This window comes from Rhinopithecus bieti, unplaced genomic scaffold (assembly GCF_001698545.2).
Source record: "Rhinopithecus bieti isolate Rb0 unplaced genomic scaffold, ASM169854v2 scaffold_6513, whole genome shotgun sequence".
NCBI classification, from domain to species: domain Eukaryota; kingdom Metazoa; phylum Chordata; class Mammalia; order Primates; family Cercopithecidae; genus Rhinopithecus; species Rhinopithecus bieti.
Window position 1 is genome coordinate 1,389,529 of NW_016805931.1, and position 11,594 is coordinate 1,401,122.

Sequence of the window (11,594 nt, forward strand, 5' to 3'; positions counted from 1 at the left end):
TAGATCTTAGTTACTTTTTATTCTTAAACTACAAAAAAGGCATTCAGTGGAGTAATGTAAACTCAAAATTGGGTCATCAAACTTTTTTTCCCCTAGAAATGTTTGAATTGGAATAAAATTGAAATATTCAAATGTTTCTTAAATAGAGCTTGAAGAGTTGTTTTATGTGAAATCTTGGTTATAACTGAAGACAAATGACCCTTTGGAAATTTAAATTTCTCCGGGGTTCAGCTGCTTTCCTGTTTGTGAGTATCATCAAGAATGAAAGAGTCGGGCCGGGCGCGGTGGCTCACGACTGTAATCCTAGCACTTTGAGAGGCCGAGGCGGGCGGATCATGAGGTCAGGAGATGGAGATCATCCTGGCTAACATGGTGAAACCTTGTCTCTACTAAAAATACAAAAAAACCAAAATTAGCAGGGCGTGGTGGCGGGCACCTGTAGTCGCAGCTACTCAGGAGGCTGAGGCAGGAGAATGGCGTGAACGCAGAAGGTGGAGCTTGCAGTGAGTTGAGATGGCACCACTGCACTCCAGCCTGGGCAATAGAGCGAGACCCTGAGAGTAGGTGTCAAAAGTCCCTTCCTTCTAAACTGAGATGCTGGAGTTCCCAGCCAGGCAGGACATGCTAGGAAGTATGAACCAATTAGCCCATTATCCCCTCTAGGCTTCAGATGAACTGGTTGTGAGGTTGGGAAGTTGAAAAGTTGATGAAGAGAATGACCTGGGGAAAGTTGGGCTGCTGGGGCCTTTCCCCTCATTCTCCAGGGAAGTTTCAAGTCCTCCCCGCCCCACTTCCCGCCCACCACCAACCTCAGCCTGAGAAAGGTTTCTAAGAGATGGCCATCAGGAGACACTTACCAGGGAGTAAAGAAGGTGTCTCAGGAGCAAGCTGCAATAGTGCGTATTTCCTGAACACCAAATAGGAGCCAATATCATCTTAAAATGAGTCTTGCCCAGGAAAACTTCCAGAACAGAGAAGAGGCCCCAAAAGAAGCACGAATAGTCAGAATCTAGGGACTAGTGGGACATGCAAGCTGCCAGTCAGAGAGGAATTGTTCCCAGCATGGGTGATTGAGTGAGAATTTTTTTTTTTTTTTTTTTTTTTTGAGATGAATCTCTTACTGTGTCACTCAGGCTGGAGTGGAATGGTGCGATCTCAGTTCACTGCAGCCTCTGCTTCCTGAGTTCAAATGATTCATCTGCCTCAGTCTCCCAAGTAGCTGGGATTCCAGGTGCACACCACCACGCCTGGCTAACTTTTGTAATTTTAGTAGAAATAGGGCTTCACCATGTTGGCCAGTCTGATCTCGAACTCCTGACCTCAGGTGATCCACTCGCCTCAGCCTCCCAAAATGTTGGGATTATAGGCATGAGCCACCGCACCTGGCCAAGTGAGATGATCTTTTTTTTTTTGAGACAAAGTCTCGCTTCTTCACCCAGGCTGGAGTGCAATGGTGTGATCCTGGCTCACTGCAACTTCTGCCTCCCAGGTCTAAGCAATTCTCTTGCCTCAGCCTCCCCAGTAGCTGGGATTACAGGCATGTGCCACCACGCCTGGCTAATTTTTGTATTTTTAGTAGAGACAGGGTTTTACCATGTTGGCCAGGCTGGTCTCAAACTCCTGACCTCAGGTGATCCGCCTGCCTTGGACTCCCAAGTTGCTGGGATTACAGACATGAGCCACCACGCCCACCCCAGATGCTCTTTAAGAAGCCCCATTGGAGGCCAGGCACGGTGGCTCACGCCTATAATCCCAGCACTTTGAGAGACTGAGGCGGGTGGATCATTTGAGGTCAAGAGTTCGAGACCAGCCTGGCCAACATGGTGAAACCCTATCTCTACTAAAAATATAAAAAAAATTAGCCGGGTGTGGTGGCCACACTGTAATCCCAGCTACTAGGGAGCCTGAGGCAGGAGAATTGCTGGAACCTGGGAGGCAGAGTTTGCGGTGAACCAAGATCGCACCACTGCACTCCAGCCTGGGCGACAGAGTGAGAATCAATCTCAAAAAAAAAAATAAATAAATAAAAAGAAAGAAAGAAAAGTCCCATTGGAGAAAGAGGCAGCATTGCTGCGCCTGGCACCTGCAGGGCACTGAGACCAGAGCGCAACTCTACCTGTCTTGCGAGACTACACCCTTCTCCCTCTTCCCCTTGCTCCTTGGGTCTGACCCTGAGGGTCTAAAACATTTGCTAGTGAGTTGGAGAGGAGGTGGATAGGGGAGAGAAGAAGTCAATGGTACCTAGTCCTCCACTGCAGGGCTCTAAGCCTGAAGCAAACCTGAGCTAGAATTTGAAATAAGATAATAGAATAAGGTTGGAGTTTTATATTAAACTGTTCTCAACTTTTAAAAATATAGACTGTTCTCGGGCCTGGAAAAGCTACGGGACCTGCCTGAGAGTGTATCTATAGCCTGGAAAAATGATCAATGGAGTAAGTTTACTGTGGTGTGATGGGCAAGATTAAAATTGTTTTCATGTTCATATTCTGCTGAGACTAACTTCTTCAAAAAATGGGTTCCATATATGTTTTGGAATTTTTTGTTTAAAAAAAGTGTGACGATACTTTATGGCCTCCTTTTACATGTATGTGTCATCTACATACATATCATATATACATAATCATAGACTTTCATAGCTGGAAGGATATTTAGAGGTGTTCTAGTCCAACATATTCATTTTATAAACAAGGAAAATGAACTCTCATAAGATCTCTTTCAGTTCCAAAGTTTGAGGATTTTATGGTATTGACAACTACTCATAGAAGAAGTTGAAAGAAATCATACTTTTCTCTTAGGAATAGACATTAGAGACATTGGAGTATCTTAAAACAGAGTCAAGAGCCAGGTGTGGTGGCATGCACCTGTAATTCCAGCTACTCTGGAAACTGAGGCAGGAGGATCACTTGAGCCCAGGAGTTCGAGGCTGCAGTGAGGCACCCCAGCCTAGGGGACAGAGAGAGACACTGTCTCTTAAAAAACAAAACAAAAAAGCAGTCAAGAATCAAGAACCCTCTGGCTCAGGGAAGGCACTCAGGATACTAGGTGGCTCATTGCTTCTGCAGCACATACAAGAATGATTGCTTTTTTAAAAAAATTAGACTGGGGTACCTGCCAGCCTAAATAACTGCAGTGTTTGACCAAGAGCCAAGCCTAGGAGGCCAAAGACAGAGTTCAAAGATTGCTCTTGTTTTAGACAAGATGATTTCTATTCACCTTCAGAGAATATTTAGGTCCTACCCTGTCCAGGGATTTAGGCTTGCAGGCTTCTCAGATGCCAGTGTTTTCATGGAGCCGTGGCTCTGCATACCTTGGTTTTCCTCCCACCCCTGTGGCAGAGGAGAATCCAGGAGGATCTTTCAAGCACCTTTAGGGAGGAAAACAGAGAAGGCAATAGTCACACCCCATTCATCTTCTCCTTTTCTTCTGAGTTCTCCATTTAATAGCATCAAATTGCCTCTCCCCTACTGCTCATAAACCATTTCCATGTGTATTATTATAATGATCGGCAGGATGTGGGAGAGTGAGACATTCCCAGTACAGCCTGGCAAGCATTCTGAGGTTGATAGAGCACCAAAGATCCTCATAGGTCCCCTTTCCACACCCTTTCTCCTCCTATGTTCCCAGTGGTCACAGCTCCCAGGAACAGCAGTGACTCAGTGGTTCAAACATCAAAGTAAAGAGGCAATTGTCTGGAGCTCAAAGTGGATATTCAGGCAAACACTGAGAGCAGTGAGAAGTGTGTGGAACTTGGCCTGGAGAAATCCCCTGGGTGATATGCACGGATAGAACCCAAAGTTCAGCCTCTCACTAACCTCTCTGCAACTGAGAGACTGAAGGAGAAGATGGCTGCAACACAAGAGATCTCTGCTTCAGTCTTGGGGATCCCTCCTGACAGTTTCAGGTTGACTCCACTAGGAGACACACTGTCGACCAGCTCTGGGCTAACAGGCCTCCTCGGCCTCCAAGAGTGTAGATTCCTCCCTCACTAGCCCAAGTTGCTTGTCTCTAAGAATTCCAAAGAGGTGTGTCAGCTCTACAACAAAGCCAATAACCACTGTTGTTTTGCTGAGATTCTCCTTTACACTTACAGATGACAAGGAGCTTTTCTAGAAAAAAAGAGGTTGTGATAAAAACTTTCTTCCCTTAGAATGTGAGGGGATGCAATGACTGATTCAATTGAACAATGCCCATCCATTTATTCTCATGGCGTTCTAATTATCTCCTATCATAATTCCAGTCCTAACTTCTTGCTCTAAAGCAGACTGATAAAAATCACCTTTTCATAGAATCATTATTGGCCTCAGCCATTGTATTAATCAGAAGTAATAACTACTGTAATAGCTTTTATTTTATTTTATTTTTTGAGATGGAGTCTTGCTCTTGTCTCCCAGGCTGAAATGCAGTGGTGTGATCTTGGCTCACTGCAACCTCCGCCTCCTGGGTTCAAATGACTCTCCTGGCTCAGTCTCCTAAGTAGTTGGGATTACAGGTGTTCACCGCTATGCCTAGCTAATCTTTGTATGTTTTTTGGTAGAGACAGGGTTTCACCATGTTGGCCAGGCTGGTCTTGAACTCCTAACCTCAGGTGATCCGCCCATCTCCACCTCTCAAAGTGCTGGGATTTCAGGTGTGAACCACTGCACCTGGCCTGTAATAGCTTTTAAAACTTACTGCTTTAATACTAGATAGGTTATTTCTTGAAAAAGTTAAAGTCCAATTGGGTGCTTGGCAATTGGACTCAGATGGCTTATGCCTAGTGCTTCCACCTCAGAGTCCTCTACTGGGTCCTCTGTATCTGGTCCCCCAGCAAAGAGCTTGTGAACTATGCTGTCAGAGGTTTTAGGGAAGCCAGGCACATCGTAGCAACTCACATTCAGATTCAGCCCATGCTAGATTGCTTTGAGCTCAGGAGTTGGAGACCAGCCTGGGCAACATGGCAAAACCTCATTTCTACAAAAACTGCAAAAATTAGGCAGGCATTGGTGGCTCATGCCTGTAGTCCCAGCTACTTGGGAGACTGAAATGGGAGAATCGCTTAAGCCTGGGAAATGGAGATTGCAGTGAGCCCAAATCATGCCACTGCAACAGCCTGGGCGACAGAGTGAGACTCTGTCTCAAACAAAACAAAACAGAACAAAATAAAACAAAACCAAAATGAAAAACAAGCCAAAAAAGAATCAGCCCATGCCTCAACTCACTGCAAGGGGCTGGGAAGTGTAGTTCTGCTATGTGTTGCTGAGGAAGAAGAGGAGCCCATGGTTTTGGTGAGCGCTGTCTTGGTGACAGCCCACCTCTCTGGGGAAAGCAGTATATACAGGGATGAGGAGGCCAGGGTCTAGAGTTGGACTGCTTGGTCTGGAATCCTGGCCCAGACACTTCCTCGTCATGTGGCCTTCTCCTTTGTAAACTGGTCACAATAATGTTACTTACCCGAAGCGTTGCTGTGAGGGTTAAACAAGATGACTCCTGTAAGTCCTGAACTTAGAGCAGTGGCTGCACATAGTAAACACTTGAGAAACACTAGCTGTTTGCAATGAATGTGAAGCCTTTAAACCAAGCCCGGCAGCACAGAACCTCAGCTATTATTGTTCCTCCTTTCCCTTATTTATGACTTCAACTAAAACCTTCTCTTTTTTTTTTGAGACAGGGTCTCACTCTGTTGCTTAGGCTGGAGTGCAGTGGTGCCATCAAGGCTCACTGCAGCCCCTACCTCCTGGTCTCAAGTGATCCTCCCACCTCAGCCTCCTAAGTAGCTGGGACCACAGGTGCGCACCACCACACCCAGAGGGTTTTTTGTATTTTTGTAGAGACAGGGATTCACCATGTTGCCCAGGTAGGTCTCAAAGTCCTGGGCTCGATTGATCTGCCCATCCTAGCCTCTTAAAGTGCTGGGATTACAGGCGTGAACCACCGTGCCTGGCCTAAAAACCTTGTTTTCTGATGTTCTAGGTCCCCCATCTGCTTCTCCTTTTCTTTTCTGTTCTCTTCTTTGCTGTACGTTTAAATGTCTGGTTCTATTCCTGATTTTGTTTCTCTCTCCTCCATCATACAACCTCAGGCTGTGAAAATCTTCTTGGCTTATGCCCCACCCTGTGGCCTCCAGTTCTCGCTCCTCTATCAAATACCTCCTGTGAATTTCTTGTTAATAAAACCTTGTTTTACTGTACATTTAAAGAATCTCTCTAAATGAAGTGGAGCGTTCCCCTCTGATTTTCTATTTTTTCCCTTACATTGTATCAATTCTCACAGGGAATAAAACCCAGGAAAACCAGAGCTATTGGCAGCAGCAATCCCAGTAGTTGGGAACCAGGTTTTATGGAGTCTCTGGGACACTGATGGGATAAAGTCAGAAAATAGAACCTGAGATAATTAATAGTTTCTGTAACTGTCTTTTCTGTGCAATCTGGAGAATTTTGGTTGGTACATCCTCATAGATAGAGAGCTTTATGAGAACAGGCATTTTGTTATTCATAACTGTAGCTCCCTGGAACAGTACACATAATAGGTGTTCACAACTGGCTTGCTTAAAAAAAAAAAATCAGTGTTCACTTGAAGAAAGGAGAGTTAGCAGCAGAAGAGAAATGAGGAGAAGAGAACAGATTTATTAAAGCCTACTCAACTAGTTTCTTCTGATATTCTCCACCACTACCTTTTATGGTATTTTTAATTAAAGGATTAAAGTCATCATTAACAAATTTTTTTTTTTTTGCATTAGAAAAGACAGTATAGCGAGACTCTCTCTATTAAAAAAAAAAAAAAAAAAAGAATTAGTGGAGCTTGGTGGCGAGCGCCTGTAGTCCTGGGGGGCGAGGTGGGAGGATCAGTTGAGCTGAGGATGTCAAGGCTGCGGTGAGCTATTATTGTGCCCCTGCACTCCAGCCTGGGTGACAGAGAGACAACTTGTCTCCACAAAAATTAAAAAGAAAACAAAGAAAAACAAAAGAAAGTACATTAGTTCAAGATGAAATCTTGCTGTGACAAAAAAGAAAAGAAAGAACACTAGCAATATTGGAAGAGCTAGCATATTTCATGCCTTCAGGATCTCAGTGGTCATTCTGATTCACCAGATTATTCATTTTTCTTTTGAAAACTGTTGAGGCCAGGCTCAGTGGCTCACACCTGTAATCCCAGCACTTTGGGAGGCTGAGGCAGGCAGATTACCTGAAGTCAGAAGTTCGAGACCAGCCTGGCCAACATGGTGAAACCTCATGTCTACTAAAAATACAAAATTAGCTGGGCATGGTGGCACACACCTATAATCCCAGTTACTTGGGACACTGAGGCAGAAGAATCACTTGAACTCTGGAGGCAGAGGTTGCAGTGAGCCGAGATCACACCATCACACCCCAGCCTGGGCAACAGAGCGAGAGACTCAGTCTCAAAAAAAAAAAAAAAAAAAAAATTGTTGAGAAGTTCTCCAGATCAAGTTTAATTGAAAAAAGGCAATGACTCATATGTTCATGTTAGTTGAATTCTGAAGTAACAAACAAAAAATCAGAACAAAGTATTACATTGTATTCGTTCTGATTTTAAAATAGTTTGTAAAGTTATCTTTTAAATGTTGAAAATGGCTGGGCTTGGTGGCTCACACCTGTAATCCCAGTACTTTGGGAGTCCAAGGCAGGTGGATCACTTGAGCTCAGTTTGAGATGAGCCTGGATAACATGACAAAACCCTGTCTGTAGAAAAAATACAAAAGCTAGCTGGGTGTAGTGGCGCACACCTGTAGTCCCAGAGACCGAAGTGGGAGGATCACCTTAGCCTGGGAAGCAGAGGCTGCAGGGAGTGGAGATTGTGCTACTGCACTCCAACCAGGACAATGGAGTGAGACCTTGTCTCAAAAAAAAAAGAAAAGAAAAAAACGAAAAAGAACAAATTAAATGTTGAAGATGAAACACAATTGAGAAACTACTTGCTGTTCTGTGCTTTTTTGAGAATCAGCATTACAATGCAAACACAGTATGAGAGCAATTATCTTTACCTCATCCTCAATGTCTTTGTATGTGCACAACCAGTTGGCTGGTTTTCCTGGCCTCTGTCTTTCCTTCTCCCTGTTCCAGAGTTCATGAGCACACCCACAGGCTGAGTAAGTCATTAAAAAAAAATGGGAACATAAAAATCAGTTTGTTTTGCTTTTTGTAAACAAAAAATCAGTTTGTTTTGCTTTTTGTAAAACAAACTCAGGAAATAGTTGTGTTAAAAGATTTGAGTGAAGGGAGAAAGAGTAGTGGATAGGTCGGGCACAGTGGCCCACGCCTGTAATCCCAGCACTTTGGGAGGCTGAGGTGGGAGAATCAGAAGGTCAGGAGATTGAGACCATCCTGGCTAACATGGTGAAACTCCATCTCTAGTAAAAATACAAAAAAAAAGAAAAAAAAAAAAAGGAAAAGAAATTAGCTGGGCGTGGTGGCACACATCTATAGTCCTAGCTACTCAGGAGACTGAGACAGGAGAATCACTTGAACTCGGGAGGCGGAGGTTGCAGTGAGCCGAGATCATGGCACTGCACTGCAGCCTGGGTGACGGTGCGAGACTCTGTCTCAAAAAAAAAAAAAGAAAAAAAAAGGAAAGAAAAAAGAGAAAAAGGAGTAGTGGATAATCCATTAAAACTCTATGCCTCTGTACTTTCTGCTGGGGTAATTACCTTAAACGAAGATTGCTGGGTCCTGATCCTCCCACCCCTCCACCTGGAGAAGGTCATTTGTGCTCCTGGGTTGGGCTGAGAATGGCCCTGACTGGGTGGGGGACTAGCTGGTGGAAGAATTGGCTTTCAAAATCCCCCATTGTCTTCCCCACTTCCTACAGTTTCACAAGTCAGATCTTTCCTGAATAGACCTACTGATGAAGAAGTGAGGCCAAATTAACATGAAGTGTCACTATGACAAAGAAATAGACAGTGATACTAACACTTATGAGACTGGGGCAGTTTTGCCAGATATATTAAGGTTTCTTTTTTGCCTAACCAACAAGGTTACTATTTGTAAGAACCAGTCAAGGTTGGGTGCAGTGACTCACGCCTGTCATTCCAGCTCTTTGGGAGGCCAAGATGGGAGGATTGCTTGAGTTCAGGAATTCAAGACAAGCTTGGACAACATAGCTGGAGTGCGGTGGCCAGATCTCAGCTCCCTGTAAGCTCCGCCTTCCGGGTTTATGCCATTCTCCTGCCTCAGCCTCCCAAGTAGCTGGGACTACAGGCGCCCGCTAGTTTTTTGTATTTTTTTAGTAGAGACAGGGTTTCACCGGGTTAGCCAGGATGATCTCAATCTCTTGATCTCGTCATCCACCTGTCTCGGCCTCCCAAAGTGCTGGGATTGCAGGCTTGAGCCACCGCGCCCAGCCTATTTCCTGAGTTTTTATAGGGTGCAGGGAGTGATAACAAGAGCAGGCATGAAGCCAAGTCAGTGGTGCCTGCATTAAGACCAGGCTACCTACCTTGAATAGAAAGACTGGCTAAACTGAGTTGTGAGCTGTTAATAGGCTCGCAAGGTAACAGGGAGAGGCAGTGATCATCCAAGCTCATGATGAGCTCTGAGGGGAAATCCCATTTCTGGGTGCAGCTGAATCATGCATACATGTATTACAGCAGTCCCCAACCTTCCTGGCACCAGGGACCGGTTTCGTGGAAGACAATTTTTCCACGGACAGGGTGCGGGGTGGGGGCGATGGTTTCAGGATGATTCAAGTGCATTACATTTATTGTGTACTTTATTTCTATTGTTATTACATACTCCTCATAATGTAGAATCAGTGGGAGCCCTGAGCTGTTTTCCTACGACTAGACAGTCCCACCTCAGGGTGATGGGAAACAGTGGCGGATCATCGGGCATTAGAGTCTCATAAGGAGTGCACAACCTAGATCCTTCGCATGTGCAGCTTACAATAGGGTTCGTGCTCCAGTGAGAATCTAATGCTGCCACTGATCTGACAGGAGGAGGAGCTCAGGCAGTAATGTGAGTGATGGGGAGCAGCTGTAAATACGGATGAAGCTTCGCTCACTCACCTACCACTCACCTCCTGCTGTGTGGCCCACTTCCTAACAGGCCATGGACTGGTACTCGTCTGTGGCCTGTGGGTTGGGGACCCCTGTCCTAGGAGATGTGTGAGCAATGTCTGAAGTGTTAGTCAGGAGAAACGGAGCTCATCCTTCTGAGGCTGAGGCCAGGCCTTGGTTTGCCTATTGCAGAGAACAATTTTCTGGGCCCTAAGATGTGGCTTTGCTTCCTCATAACCTGTTTTTTTTTTTATTATCAGTGTCTAGGTTGTCAGTAAGTGTCATCGGCTTCTCTTAAAAGCCTTTTGGAAGAACTTTTATGTCACATGAATAGAAGCAATGGAGATAATTTCCTTCCTTCACCTTCATTCACTGTTATGTCTTTGGCCCAGGTTCACTTTCAGCACACTGGAAACGTTGCTCATGGTCATCTGTATCTGGGTTCAGTTCTTGGATTCACTGCTCATGCGGGGTCATTTGCAGTCTCCTCCATCCTCCTCCCACCTTCCAATCTTACAGCTGGCCCTACAAAAATTTCAGTTTCCTATCTTTCATGTCAGCCAGTTAGATTGTACCTCATCCTTTGAGGGGAACTGGGAATCTTTCTTTTGCTCTCATTTTCCCCAGTTTGTAGACCACTAGCAATGGCAAGGTGGTTTACCATTCACCATTAATAAACATTTTACTAGGGGTTTAATAATCAACATGTTATTTCCTGTTTTTCACACATCAATGTGAAAACTACCTTTGTCTCTCTAGTGACAATTGTGCTGGTGTGACATCTGAATGGAAACTGTTTAGCTTTCAATAACTCATTCAGCTGTCCAAAAAAACCAGGGTTAGACTGGAACAGGGGTCCGAATACGAAGGCATTTACTTTGAAAGACTATAGTTTCTGTTGGAACATACAGTTTATTGACAGTCTTCATCCATTAGTATTTACATTTCTTTGTCAATGTCTAGGAAATACGTGATTCTAACAGAATTCTCTGATTTCAAAATATCCTTTTTTCCCTCAAAGACCATCAGAGAGTCTCACTACTATATGTGAGAGGGGATATCATGTCTCCTTACTAATTTAGTTTTTGACTTGGGCATTATATTTTATGCTAACGTAAAATATGTTCCTTCTTAGTTAACCCATTTAAACCTATGGTGGATTCCAAATGGCTGTTTTCAAAAGATTACCTTTAAAATGCCAGGATGTGCATGCTGGCCGGGCACAGTGGCTCAAGCCTGTAAGCCCAGCACTTTGGGAGGCCGAGACGGGTGGATCACGAGGTCAGGAGATCAAGACCATCCTGGTGAACACGGTGAAACCCCGTCTCTACTAAAAGATACAAAAAACTAGCCGGGCAAGGTGGCAGGCGCCTGTAGTCCCAGCTACTCAGGAGGCTGAGGCAGGAGAATGGCATAAACCCGGGAGGCGGAGCTTGCAGTGAGCTGAGATCCAGCCACTGCACTCCAGCCTGGGCGACAGAGTGAGACTCTGTCTCAAAAATAAAATAAAATAAAATAAAATAAAATAAAATAAAATAAAATGCCAGGATGTGCATGCTTAGAGACATGCGTTTGTAAATTTCAAAAAAAAAAAAAAAAAAAA